Below are 14,340 nucleotides of genomic sequence, written 5' to 3' on the forward strand. Positions count from 1 at the left end.
ATCGCACTATCTGGTGCATTCACATATATTTCGTGCATTCCACTCACATCGCACTGTCTTATGCAAACTGGCATTGCACTATTTTGTGCATTCACTTGTTCATCTACAGCGCATTGTCTAGTGCATTTCAACTTACATCGCACTATCTAGTGCATTTCAACGTACATCGCACTGTCTAGTACATTTCAACTTACATCGCACTGTCTAGTGCATTTCAACATACATCGCACTGTCTAGTGCATTTTAACTTACATTCGCACTGTCTAGTGCATTTCAACATATATCGCACTGTCTACTGCATTTCAACTTATATCGCACTGTCTAGTGCATTTCAACTCACTCGCACTGTCTAGTGCATTTCAATCAATCGCACTATCTAGTGCATTTCAACACACTCGCACTATTTAGTGCATTTCATTTCAATCAATCGCACTGTCTAGTGCATTTCAACTCACTCGCACTATTTAGTGCATTTTACCTCAATCAATCGCACTGTCTAGTGCATTTCAACTCACTCACACTGTTTAGTGCATTTCAACTCAATCAATCGCACTGTCTAGTGCATTTCAACTCACTCGCACTATTTAGTGCATTTCATCTCAATCAATCGCACTGTCTAGTGCATTTCAACATACATCGTACTGTCTAGTGCATTTTAACCTGCATCGCACTATCTTGTGCATTTCAATTCAATCGCGCTAACTTGCGCATTGCGATGTATTGTACACTTCTAGGTCTAGGAGACCTTAAATCCTCTAAAAGTGTAATTCCTTTGGTGTTTGTCGTGCCCGAACGACTTCCGATGGTCTGGTATAGCTATCTAGCTGTGTTTGTAGTGAGTTCCTAGGAGATCAACTGAGACGGTGGAAACTAGAGTTCGAATGGCGATGCCTAGAACGCAAAGGTTCGAAATTTTCGAGACTAAAGTCTAGTTTAAATACCCAGGGGTGTATCCTCGGCTTGAAATCTGTACATGGCAGCCCCACAGGTTGAGGTAGCTTGTATGCTCCTCAATTCTGGATACTAAACCAACCTAGCCTGTCACCCTGTTGGAGAATAGGGAAAGTTGCAAACATAGCTAGGGAGAAAAGTAGTACCTTGGTTTCGAAGCGCAAGATGAATGAGGAAGTCTTAAAACCAAAAAAAGAGGGAGAACTTTGTTTTGTTTTGTTTTCTTGTTCTGATAAATTCGTAAGTTTTTTTCTATTATTTCGTGCATGTTGCATTCACACCTCACTTTTGTTTCGTTTTTATTTTTATTTTTGTTTTGTTTTTGTTGTTTTGTTTTATTCCGATGAAATGTAAGTTGGTATTCTGTCCCGTACCCATACTATCGAGTTTTTATCGCCTGAAAATGTACAGTAATCATCGCCGGCGATACTTTTTCGATGAGCGACCGACTAGGTAATTGACTCATGTTGCTCTATTTTGTGTCCTTTTTGTGTCCATTTTGTGTCCAGTTGATCGAGTTTTGTCATTTCATTGAGTTTGATTTTGTGTTATGATCAGTGAGAGGCTCAATTTTTAGTTCAGAACATATTCCTAAAATCCAAATATTCATACCATACAGGATTTTCCATTCGGATTTGCACAAAAACAAACTCATTTTATTAATATTAAGGATTAACCCTGATCAAATTTGTGCAAACATATATACAAAAAAAAATAAAAGAAAAAAAAATAAGCCCAGAAAGAAAAGAAAAAAAAGAACAGAGAATGATCTTGTTTTTTTTTTTTTTTCCTGATTTTCTGATAACGGCCACGCGCCAACCTTACTTCCTCGACTATCCCACTGGTCTCTTCCTCTTTTTGTCATCTTGGGAGACCTTTGAAAGCCCTGCCCTAGTGCTTTCGTTGAGAGAGTCGGCTCCCCGCTGACCATCAAAGGCAAAGTATGAAGGTGCTTCAAATCGAGCCATGGAGGTGGCTTGCCTTTTTAGCTCCTTATTCTCCGCCTTCAGTGCGCAAATCTCTGCTCGTACATCCTTGTACATGCTTTGAAGCAGAGAGAGTTGGGCGTTGACCTAGTGTACCTCAGTTGTCCTATTTTACAGTCGCTGAGCCAATTTAGTGACCGCAGTCACCGTCTCCATACAGGACTGCAGTGTGTAGTGATTGGCTTCTATGTCAGATTGAGCTGCCATGATTTACTTAATCGGCATCATAGGAAGGTTAGGAAGAGGAATGACAGGAAGAGTAGGAGTAGGGGCATTTAGTCCAATAGAGCTTATGGGATCGTTTAGGTCCGGAAACAGAGTGAGGGAATGGGATGAGGAAGCCATAGATTAGAGGTGAGAGGTGTAAAAGAAAGGAGTCGCGGAGAAATAGCAGAGGGAAAACTGAGTGCTGTCTCTCCTAGTCTCTATGTTCTGTCTCTCTCAAGGAGTGATGAAGAAGGAGACAGAGGGAGATAAAGAAGAAGACGGGAGGAGATGATGGAGAAAAAGAAGAAAGAGATAGATGAGGAGAAGAAGATGGAGACAGAGCAAGAGAAGGAGAAGAAGACGAGAGGGAAAGACAAAGAGGGAGAGAAGGCCGAGGCAATTGTCGCCCGATTGATGCAAAAAGGCGAGGTCGCTTGTTCAATGCGATTTTCGACGGAAGAGAGAGAAAGAGAGAGAGAGAGAGAGAGAGAGAGAGGGAGGCGCGAGAGTTGTATACATATATGTATATATGTATTGTATATCTATATATTATATACATATTTGTTTGAATATTTAGTCACAAGAGTGGCTTGGTCCAATGGTTCAACTTAGTGGTCGATGATTGAAAGGCTGAGCCCGAGGTCAGGGGTTCGAACCCCATAGCGAGTGTTTCTGTAATACCCCTGTTCCGTAATATGCTAATTGGTCCTTAAATTTAGTGTGATTATGTGTTTACCATGATTTTATGTGCCATTATGTGAATATATGTGATTTTGAAAGTCTTATCTGTTCACCGTAGGAATATCTGTTTGAATAATCATCTTTGGAAATTAAATTGAGGGCCTTATCGGCCACAGAACCCGAAATTGATTACGCCATTGTGTTTGGCATAATTTTTAGAGCCTACGGTGAAATTTAATTGAAAAATTGATTTGGACCAGATTAAGTTGATTAAGTTGGTAAAATGGGTGCCCAATTACTCCCTACTATTATATTGTGACTTAGTGGGGCTTGTTGTATATGAGCACTACTCAATTGAACTCCCTCTCTAATTCTCACTTGGCTGATATACACTCTAAGGAGAGGAGAGGGCCGGCCATCAGAGAGAGAGAAGAGAGAAAAATTTGTGTTTGATCTTGAGGGCTTGGAATCTTGAAGTCCAACTCAAATTGGACCATAGATTGAAGAATTGGACTTCTAGGTAAGCCATTGACTCTTGAAATTATGAATTGAACTTGTAATCTTGTGAGTTCAAGAGTTGTTCGTGATCAAGAGCATGTAATAAGTTGATTCTTGTTGAGTTTGAAGTCTTAGGACTCATGCATGTAAGAAATTACTTTGAATTTGCATGTTTGAGCTTGAAACACATGATTCATGTAGAGTTTTGGTTGAAACTCATGTTTTGATCACCATTTGTGTTATCTAAGTTGAGAATGTGGCTAATTCATCACATGCATGTGCAAATTGAGAAGATATGAGTTCGAATGCTTGAATTTGTTATACTGATGTTGAGTTTGACATATTTTGGGACATGCATATGGATAAATCAAGAAATTGAGCTTCATAATGTTATAATCTTGCATTGGTGCCATGTTAGTATGATTATATTGAGATTTGAGCCATTGCATGCAAGTAATGTAGCTGGAAAACCGATTTGGAGCTCAAGAACACATTCTGGGAAACCCAGAATTTTGATGTCCGCTCGAGCGGGGTAATGGCCGCTCGAGCGGGAAAATCGTGCTCCCAGCACTTTTGCAGAGTTGGATGTCCGCTCGAGCGGGATACCTCACGCTCGAGCGTGGAGTTTTGTAGACGGGCCTTCAGCTCGAGCGCTCTATTCCACGCTCGGGCGCATTTTTCATGCAACCAGTACTTTTGCAGGCCTTGACGCTCGAGCGGGGACCCTAATTTCTGGAATTTTGCTCATGCGTTCTGTGTTTCGTTTTCTGTTCTCTTTCACTTGTAATCACTCTTAGGCGTGTGTTAAACATTATAAATGAGTTAATGAGATAAGAATAAAGCCTAAAGAGGAATATGTGAATTAAGGAACGGATTGAATTGTTAATGACCATTTTGTGTGCATGGAATGTGTAGGGTCAAGCTCCAGGGCGAATCCACAAGCCGACCACTGTGAGTAATATCAATATTCGAAAGCTTGTCAATGTCCAATTGTTTATTCCCTTAAACTTTATGAGTTGTTAATTGGGATTGTGGACAAAAGTCTGACAGGAATAAATGGATGGACCGAAAGTCGTTTTGATATAAATGAATGGACCAAAGGTCGTCCTGATGTGAATGAATGGACCGAAGGTCGTTTTGATATAAATGAATGGACCAAAGGTCGTCCTGATGTGAATGAATGGACCGAAGGTCGTTTTGATATAAATGAATGGACCAAAGGTCGTTTTGATATAAATGAATGGACCAAAGGTCGTCCTGATGTAAATGAATGGACCGAAGGTCGTTTTGACATGAATGAGTAGGCCGAAGGTCGTTTTGACATGAATGAGTAGGCCGAAGGTCGTTTTGACATGAATGAGTAGGCCGAAGGTCGTTTTGACATGAACGAGTAGGTCAAAGGCCGTTTTGACATGAATGAGTAGGCCAAAGGTCGTTTTGACATGAACGAGTAGGCCAAAGGCCGTTTTGACATGAATGAGTAGGCCGAAGGTCGTTTTGACATGAATGAGTAGGCCGAAGGTCGTCTTGACATGAATGAGTAGGCCGAAGGTCGTTTTGACATGAACGAGTAGGCCAAAGGCCGTTTTGACATGAATGAGTAGGCCGAAGGTCGTTTTGACATGAACGAGTAGGCCAAAGGCCGTTTTGACATGAATGAGTAGGCCGAAGGTCGTTTTGACATGAACGAGTAGGCCAAAGGCCATTTTGACATAAATGAATGGGCCGAAGGCCGTTTCGACATAAGTGAATGGGCCGAAGGCCGTTTCGACATAAGTGAATGGGCCGAAGGCCGTTTTGCCATGAATAGGAATAAGAATTGGGCCCAAGGCCGTTTGGAACATGTTGTTCTACATTGTTATGTAATTTCTGCATTTGATATTATTCACTGGGATATCGCTCACGCTCATTCATGTGTTTGTAGGTGAGCCAAGGGAAGTCCAAACCCAGCCCCAGTGAAGTCCGCTAGGAAAAATTCGAGTTTTGAGGAAGTCAGCCTTGCGTCTCACTCTTGAGACCTACCCTTGCCTTTTTGCTATGTAATTATGTTTTGTCTTGCCGGCAAGGACTTTATGTATATCTGTAAATAGTCTGTCATAGGTTGACTCGTTTTGGTTGATCCTGTCTGTAACGAATTTTGTGAAACTGTACTTTTGATGTGGGTTATTAACGTAACTGAATATGATCTGTTGATGTGCATGTAAGCACGGCTCTATGGACAAAGTTTGTAATTATTGCTTCAGTTTGGCCCCTTTACTCTGACAAGTTATGTCTGTTTTGGTCTGAGGCCGTAGGTAATCTCAAGATTGCTGGCCGGTTATGTCCTTAACCCATAGGGGCGAGTTTGGGTCATGACAGCTTCTTTTGTTTTGTTTTGGTTTTATGTATATGTATTGTATATATATATGTATTACATATATTTGTTTGAATTTTTTTGTCACAGGAGTGGCTTGGTTCGTGGTTTGGCTTAGTGGTTGAGAGACCAAGAGACTAAACCTGAGGTCCGGGGTTCGAAACCCCGTATCCCCGTATCTTTGCACTTGTGTTTTTTTTCCCTTTCCTTTTGTGTGTTTTGCGTACGCACGCTGACGTCGACAAACGGAATATGCCTTCTCAGTAACGGCATCTTCTCGCTGACCTCCATAAACAGAATATTCTCTACCTGTGTATATATCATATATACATGTGTATATGTCTGTATATGTTTGTGTATATATCTGTGTATATATTTGTATGTATTTTGTCTGTATGTGAATATATGTATACCGTATGTATATATCTGTATGTATTTTGTCTGTATATGAATATGTATACTGTATGTAAATATCTATGTGTATTTATATATATATATATATATATATGTGTGTGTGTGTGTGTGTGTGTGTGTCTCCATATATGGTTTAGCTTGCATGTGTATGCATGTATACCTGTATTTGTATTATGTATATGGTGTGTATATATATGTGATATTTGGTATTTATAAAAATTAAAAAAAAAAATCTTTTTGAGTTTTTTTGAAAACAAAAAAAATAATAATAATAAAGAAATCCTTCTACTATACCTTCCTTCTCTCACGATTTCAGCGTGGTTGGAGTATGTCAACCTATGCATCTACTACACTATCCATTGCATTCATTACATTATACCATTTTATCGTCTGCATCTTTTCCATGTTAAGCTTAGTTTGGCATGTGCTCATACATTTCCTTCTTTAAAACATGGTTTTGTCATGTGTAAGTACCCATGCTGCACTGAGGCCAGTATTGAGGGTGTCGGCACCTTTGCTGTGTTAGACATGGTTTGGTTGGTGTCCGTGCCATTTCTAGGTAAGACGTAGTTCGGCTTGTGCCTTATTCACTGCATCCTTTGCATTGTACTTTGTTTTGTTGCATTCAGCATTTAGGATCATTATCTTTCCCTAGCAGATCATTCCTTACTTATATCATACCACCCAATTACTAGTACTCTTTCTCTTTCTACGAAAAACATAGTTTTGTAGGTGCTCGCGCCCCCTTTCACGTTAAGACATGGTTCTGTTATGTGTAAGCATCCATACTACATTGAGGCTAGTATTGAAGATGTAGGCACTTAGCCTGTGTTAGGCGTCGTTTGGCCCGTGCCGCCACTTCTTCTCTATATAAAACGTAGTTTGATTTGCATCCTCGTTCCTTTATGATATTCGTGTGTTTTGCACTGTTCGTGGCTTAGATTGCTTACATTGTATATCATTTGCATTGTTTTGTTACATTGTGTTTTATTTACATCCTGCCCCTGAACTACGCTGGTTTGATTCCTTACAAAGGGATACGTAGGCAACCCTTGAGTTCAACCAACTGCATCTGCATTTTGTTTGTTTGCCCAAGTCTTACAACCTTGTCAAAATGGGTCGTCTTTGGGCTTTGACATTCACTCACGTCATTTTTTAACTCCGAGTTCTGTCAAAGAGGAGCAACTGTACACACCCCATTTTGACCGGCCCTAAGACTTGGGCACTTTCTTTTGATTACCTAATGATGACAATTAGAATGTGTTTCTCACAAAATCCTCAGTAAGAGAGATGGAATTTGAAATTTAATCCCAACCTTCACTATTATGGCCAAATTGTTTTAAACTACTAAATATTTCATTAGTTTAGTATTTTGTAATTTTGCATAATTTTATGCGTTTGTTCATATTTTTGGTGTTTTTATATAAATTGGTATAAATTATATATTTTATATATTATATTTTATGTATATAGATGTATATTATATAATATTTATATTATATAATAAAACTAATTGATGTCAGTCAGCTTGGCTGCCGACATCAAACATATATATATATTAAATATTATATTATATGCGTATATATATATTAGATATGATTATATATTATTATATTCTATGTTTTAGCTATATAAAGAGGGAGAGGTTTTTTATTACAGGGGAGGTTTTTTTTATTAAGACGATTCAAGAGAGTTAGAGAGAAAGAAGAGTAATTTTGTCTACATTTCAATCTTGAGCCAAAATACTTCCAAGCTTCCATAGCTACTGAGGATTTGAGAACATACTTCCTACACTTGAGGGTGATCAAGAGGGAGTTTGTAAACTAAGGAATTCATCCTTTCCTTGGAATATGAGTTTCACAAACCTTTCACTTTCTTGCATTTCTTACTTATTTTGCTCTTTTGCTTTGATTTATTGTTATATTGTATATTGTTGTAATCTAATTAAAAATGGTGAATTGAAGTCCCATATATGTTTTTTTTAGCATAAGAAAGAGATCTTCCATACTAAATGGTTTAATCTCTTCAGTGGTTCATTACCAGGGCATTACATCTCTCTCATGCCAAGAGCAACTTCCCGTTTGACACTTGTCACCTTTTAGAGGACTTAATAATCACTTCGGACAAATGGACTAAAAAATGGAAATGACTAAGAAATTGATTTAAAAGCAATCAACACACATAAGAAAATGAGTCATATTGCTTGGGCTTGGTCGGACGTTATGTCAAGTCTATTGTGTCAAGGCTTGTCTAAACACCAATTCATGATGCTTTAGATGAATCTTGAAGGGTCACCTATCATCCACTTCTTTAAATTGAGAGTGATTTCAAATGGTTGATGGCTGTTCAAAATATGAGATAGAGATCTATGCTTAATGGCTTAATCTCTACGGAGGTTCATCGCCAACGGTATAATCTCTTTTTCATATTGAGAATTACTTCCTATTTGGCGCACTTCTCATTTAGTGGACATAATCATCACCTTGGACTTAATGAATTAAAGAATGGAAAGGACTAACAAAAATTGCTAAAATGAATCAACCCACATAAAGAAAATAAAGTATATTGCTTGGATTCGGCCGGACATTATGCTAAGTCTATTGTGTCAAGGCTTGTCTAAATATCAATTCATGATGATGTTTTAGATTAACTTTGAAGCGTCTCTACCTCCCTCTTCGACTTCAATCTATGATAGGAGGGAGGGGTGGTTCCATTCATTATTAATTTTTGTCCAAATTGTACTCGAAATCATTAAGCAATCAACTTGCTTATTAATGATTTTGGAAACAATTTCACCCTTCTATCGAGGCTTTCCAATGATAGAGAAGTGTAAGAGGTGGAGACACCCCATTTTGACCGGCCCTATGACTTGGGCACTTTCTTTTGATTACCCGATGATGACAATTAGAATGTGTTTCTCACAGAGTTCTCAGTAAGAAAGATGAAATTTAAGCTTTAATCCCAACCTTCACCCATTTTTTGGCCAAACTATTTTAAACCTTAAAGCCCTCTTTTCAAAATATATTTTTTTAAATGTTTCCACGATGTCCTGAGGCTCCCATTTCGATTAAAATATTGCACTTTTCAGTAAACCGAGTAAGGGCAAAGTGGAAATAAATGGAAGGGAGGTGAACTTTCTGAAAAATATTTAAAAACATCTTGTTTATAGGTTTGGAGTTGATGGAAATAGGAGGGGATGAAAGAAAACTGGTTTAGGAAAAGGATGAGCATCCAATCATTAAGAAGGAAATGAGCAGCCTTTACTAAATTAGGCATTTCTCTTTGTGCACTTGGAATTTAAATTTGAGACCACCACCATTGGAAATTAGACTTCTTGGGCTTCAATTTAGACCCAAGAATCACCTTAGACCAAGTCCAAATAAGGGAGATATGCCCATTTGAAGTTGGGGCTTACGATCAGATTTTGTTGACGTAAAATGAGCAGCCTTCACTAAATTAGGAATTTCTCTTTGTATACTTAGAATTTAAATGTGATACCACCACCATTGGAAAGTAGACTTCTGGGGCTTCAATTTAGACCCAAGAATCACCTTAGACCAAGTCCATATGAGGGAGATATGGCCATTTGAAGTTGGGCTTAAAAGCAAATTTTGTTGACTCGGCCCAAAACAACAGCAGCCCATTTTTTTGTTGGTTCGGTTGGGACACTCCATTGACCCATTTTTCTGACCCAAATATGTTCCAATGCATGTATACTCATCCCTCATTACCTACTGTTTGCTCCATTGAAGATAATGCTCCATTTTTACTGCCATTAGCTCCATTAGTGTTCCATTAGCTCCATTACCTTCACTTATGCTCTATCTTGTCTTCCACCATATCTTCCACCATTTCTCCACTTGCTTAGCAAATAAGTATACATCTGATTGTTGAGAGGAGGAGGAGGAGAATAGATTAAGGAGAGAACATTTGAGCTAGAGAAAAAAGGAAGAAAAGAGAGAAAAATTGAGTTTTTGAGCTAAACACACTCATATCTTCCATATACGCCCTATATCTTCCACACAAACTGAAATTCCATCTTTTCTACATCCAAAACTCCTCCAAAAATTCTGAAATACTTGAATTTCAATAGCTTTGATCAAGAGGAAGAGTGGGTGTTGGTAAAAGTGAGCAAAAACAAGAGAGACAATCACTTTTTCACCACATACACTTCTAAGCCATCATTCTAGCAAGAATTCCAAGCTTTCAAATTGAGGATTAAGAACATAATTTATACACTTGAGGGTGATTAAGAGTAAGTTTGGAAATCAAGAAGTTTAATCTTTCTTTGGAAGGTGAATTTTTAGTCTTTCATTTTCTTATATTTTCTATCTCATATTTATTTTCTTGCTTCTTATTTCATAGTGTTTTGTTATAATCCAAGTGGTTTGTTTATCTCATATGTATTTTCATACTTTATATTTCATAGGGTGTTGTTGTGATCCAAGTGGTTTGTTTAGCTCATAATAATAATAATAATAATAATAATAATAATAATAATAATAATAATAATAATAATAATAATAATAATATTTTTGCTTATTGGCTTGCTCTTGTTTCATATTAATTGTGTTGTAAGCTAACCGGTAGTGGTTAGTTGAGTCACCTACATATTTCTTGTTTGTTAATTTTTTTGTTTGTTCCTTTTCTTGGTTTCGCAACAAGACAGGTTTTGCTCGGCCTAGTTGGTCGGCCGGCCTATTTGGCCGATCGGTTAGCTTCTTTCGGACAAGATGGCGTAATCTCCCAATGTTAACCAATTTCCGCCAACGATTCCAAGGAACATGACGCTTTTATTTTTTTTATTTTTATTTTGAGTGTTTTGTGAGGTTTTATTTTATTTTATTGCAATATTCCCTCCTCTTCCTCTCATTTGGATATGTAATAATTCAAGTGTTGTAATAATTCCTCATCCCCGCTTCTTTCTATCATATTCTTTTACTTGCTTTCCTTATTTGTACATAAACATCATATTTATTTTTCATCATATTCATGCTTTGCATCCATGTTACATGCATCTTGATTTGGCTAAGTTTGCATTTGTGGATTTAATCAATTCCTATGTGATTATGTGCGCTACCTCATGTTCTTGAGATGATTCACATGTCATATCTTAGAAGTCGAATCTTTAGTTGCATCTCATGAGTGAATTGCATTGGGATTTTGTATATAAGATCATGCATGTTTTAGTAACTTTGTTTTGTAGCTGTTCGTGGGACGTCGGTAAATATGTAAGTTTTTATGTTTTAGCATCCCGCTTGCGTGTGTTTTTCTTATTATGTTTAAGCATCCTACCATGTGGCAACTTGCTTACTTGATATAACTGTACGAATGCCAGTGGATGGAGGTTGTGTCGCTTAATTTGGAATGATAATTTTTCATGTTTGTAAACTTAATTTATTTGGGTTATACATCTTCAAAACTCTATCAAAACTACATGAAATCAAGTTGTTCCAAAATTGGTGACATAGTCTATATTTGTATGCTTCACATAGTAAATTTTAGGATTTATTAAATAATCAGAACATGAACATATAAAGAAAATAAAATTCATATCATGGTTTAGTAGAGGCCGATCTTTTGATCGTATGAGCGGGGGTGTTCATTATTGACACTCCCCTCTCATATCTAAGGTTCCGAGCCAAGCATCCTTGGTTACGACGAACAGTGGCCTTGGCGCGAGTCATGGATTTCCTAATTTCCCAAAATAAATATTAGGTGGCGACTCTGAGATCTAATGACGTAGTCCATTTTTGACAAAATTGCAATAAAAATGGATTTTCTATAAAATTTGCCAAATTTGGACTCTCATCTATGTTTCACATTGCACTAGTGAGGCTAGATCAAAGAGATCGAGGGTCCGAACTGTTTAACACACGCGGGTACCCCCCGGGCATTTTACAGTTTTTGGCGGCTCTACTGGGGACTTTATGAAACCTTGACTCGAACTCCATGATATGACTTTTATTTTCAATTATATGTTTATTGCATTGCATGCATTGGTGCACTGAAAGTTCCTGTGTTGCCCAGATACTGGTGGGAACACAGGCAAGCTTTTTGTGACACTACACCTATCTCTACGTTACTTTGGAGGCCTTGTGTTATAATCTTTTGAGATTTGAAGGTTCTCAGACTTTGAAGAGAGGCTGTGTTGACTCTTCTGATTTCCTAAGATCTTCATTGGTTATGACCCAAAGGACTCTTTGGTAATGTCACCTTGACGTTAACCCCTAGAGTAGAGCCAACCTTGTGCATATAATGAGCTATAGTACCTTTCAAAATTAGGACAGGATGCTCTCCTATTTCTAGGATGTATGATACCGTTTGTTTGAATAGTGAACCCTAGATCATTTCAAAAGCATAAGACAGGATAACCCTACCCTCCATAGAGGTGTTTGTTCTTTTTCCTGCTATGTGTTATGTGCAATGTATTGGATATATACGGGGGTTCTCAAATTCGAATTAGTGGTTCAGGCATTTCAATTTGTGGGGTTCAGTGTGTTTTTAGTGAGGGCATAATTGGAAGTTCCGTTTTGTTTCTGTAATTGGGGAGTGACCACATGTTGATTGCACCGGCTTTATTTTGAATATTGTGGATGGCCCACACGTTGATTGGTAATTTGAGAATGGTTTTATTTTGAGTTCTGAATTGAATATTGAGTCTAAGTTTGATTCCACCAAGTTTATAGAGTTGGGATCATGCTCGAGTCATTCTAGTGACTCAGAGTCTGTTGATTTCGATAGTGCTAACCTAGACATTTCTGTCCTATCTAGGTCTTCTTTGTCATTTTCTTTTGAGTCTGTTGTCAAAAGCCTGTTGTCATTGCTGAGTCATAGTCTCTTTTCAATAAACAAAAAACAAAAAAAAATGCCATAGAGTCTACCTACTTCTCGATGCCTTTAAATCATCGCATTGACCAAAGTTTTTCAAAACTTCTTCCAAAACTCTGATAAAAAAAAAAAAACAAAGAGGAAGAATTTCCTGGGGATTTGTAAATTTTGATCAATGGAGAGGAAGAGAGGTGTGCTAAGCCTTTGATGAATAAAATCATTTTTGTTAATGTGGGTACTGAGAAGGATCCTAGCTTGGTCCAAATTGGTTCTATCTTGTCTTCGTAAGAGTACGAGTGATTAGTCACTTTGTGAAAAGATTTCAAAAACTGTTTTTGCGTGGTCCTACGAAGACATGCCTGGAATTGATTATACAGCATAGGATCCCTCTTGACTCGAGGTCTAACCTCCTTAGCTCCTTAGCTTTTAAACCCTGATTTGAAGTATTCCATGATCAATCAATTGCATAGCCGAATTGGAAATAGCCCTTGAACAAGGGGCCATGATGTGATCCAAATAGAGGCAGCCCTTCAACTAGGGGCAATAAGGTCGAATGTGATTCAGATTTGAAACAGCCCTTGAACTAGGGGCAAAAGTGTGAGGCTTGCATACCTGAAATGGAGGCAACCCTTGAACTAGGGGCAATAAGGTACCACCCTTGAGAGGCTCACTGGACCGAAAACCTGGAAGGGTGACCCAAGCAAAAGTTAGAGCACAAAAAAAAAAGAAAGAAAAATGAAAAGCTCGCACGGTTGAAAACTCGAAAGGGCGGCTTTGGCAAAAGTTAGAGCGTAAAAGGAGAGTGTCAATACCCGAGTGAACCTTAGCCAGAACTATGTAGGGCCTGTGACTTAGATTGGAAACAATCCTTGAACTAGGAGCAAGAAGGTCGGATGTGATTTAGATTTGAAGCAGCCCTTGAACTAGGGGAAAAAGGTTAGACGTGATCAAAGAGTTAAAACTGAATTGTTTCCCAATGAAGACCGCCCAAAAAGGCAAAACCCAGAATTTGAGAGAATGAATTTTATTATTGAACGACAGTCAAGTTCCTATCCACTACACTAGGGGCAACACTAGGGGCAAATTCAGACCCAATTAGCCTAGTCCCTACATCATCATATCTACTGGTCAAGTGTATCAGTTGTTCTTATAGATGGCCTAGAGCATGGACAAGTTAAAATGAAAGTAACCCTTGAGAGGCTCGCTGGACTGAAAACCCGGAAGGGCGACCAAGGCAAAAGTGAGAGCAGAAAAACAAAAAAAAAAATAGAAAAAAAAGAAATGAACAAAAACCAAAAAAAATAATAAGTGAAAAACAAAAATAAAAAAATGAAAAGCTCACAAGGTTGAAAACCCGGAAAGGCGGCTTTGGCAAAAGTTAGAGCATAAAAAGAGAGTGTCAATACCTGAGTGACCTTT

Source organism: Camellia sinensis, chromosome 11 (assembly GCF_055761805.1).
Source record: "Camellia sinensis isolate YWXY chromosome 11, ASM5576180v1, whole genome shotgun sequence".
NCBI classification, from domain to species: Eukaryota; Viridiplantae; Streptophyta; class Magnoliopsida; order Ericales; family Theaceae; genus Camellia; species Camellia sinensis.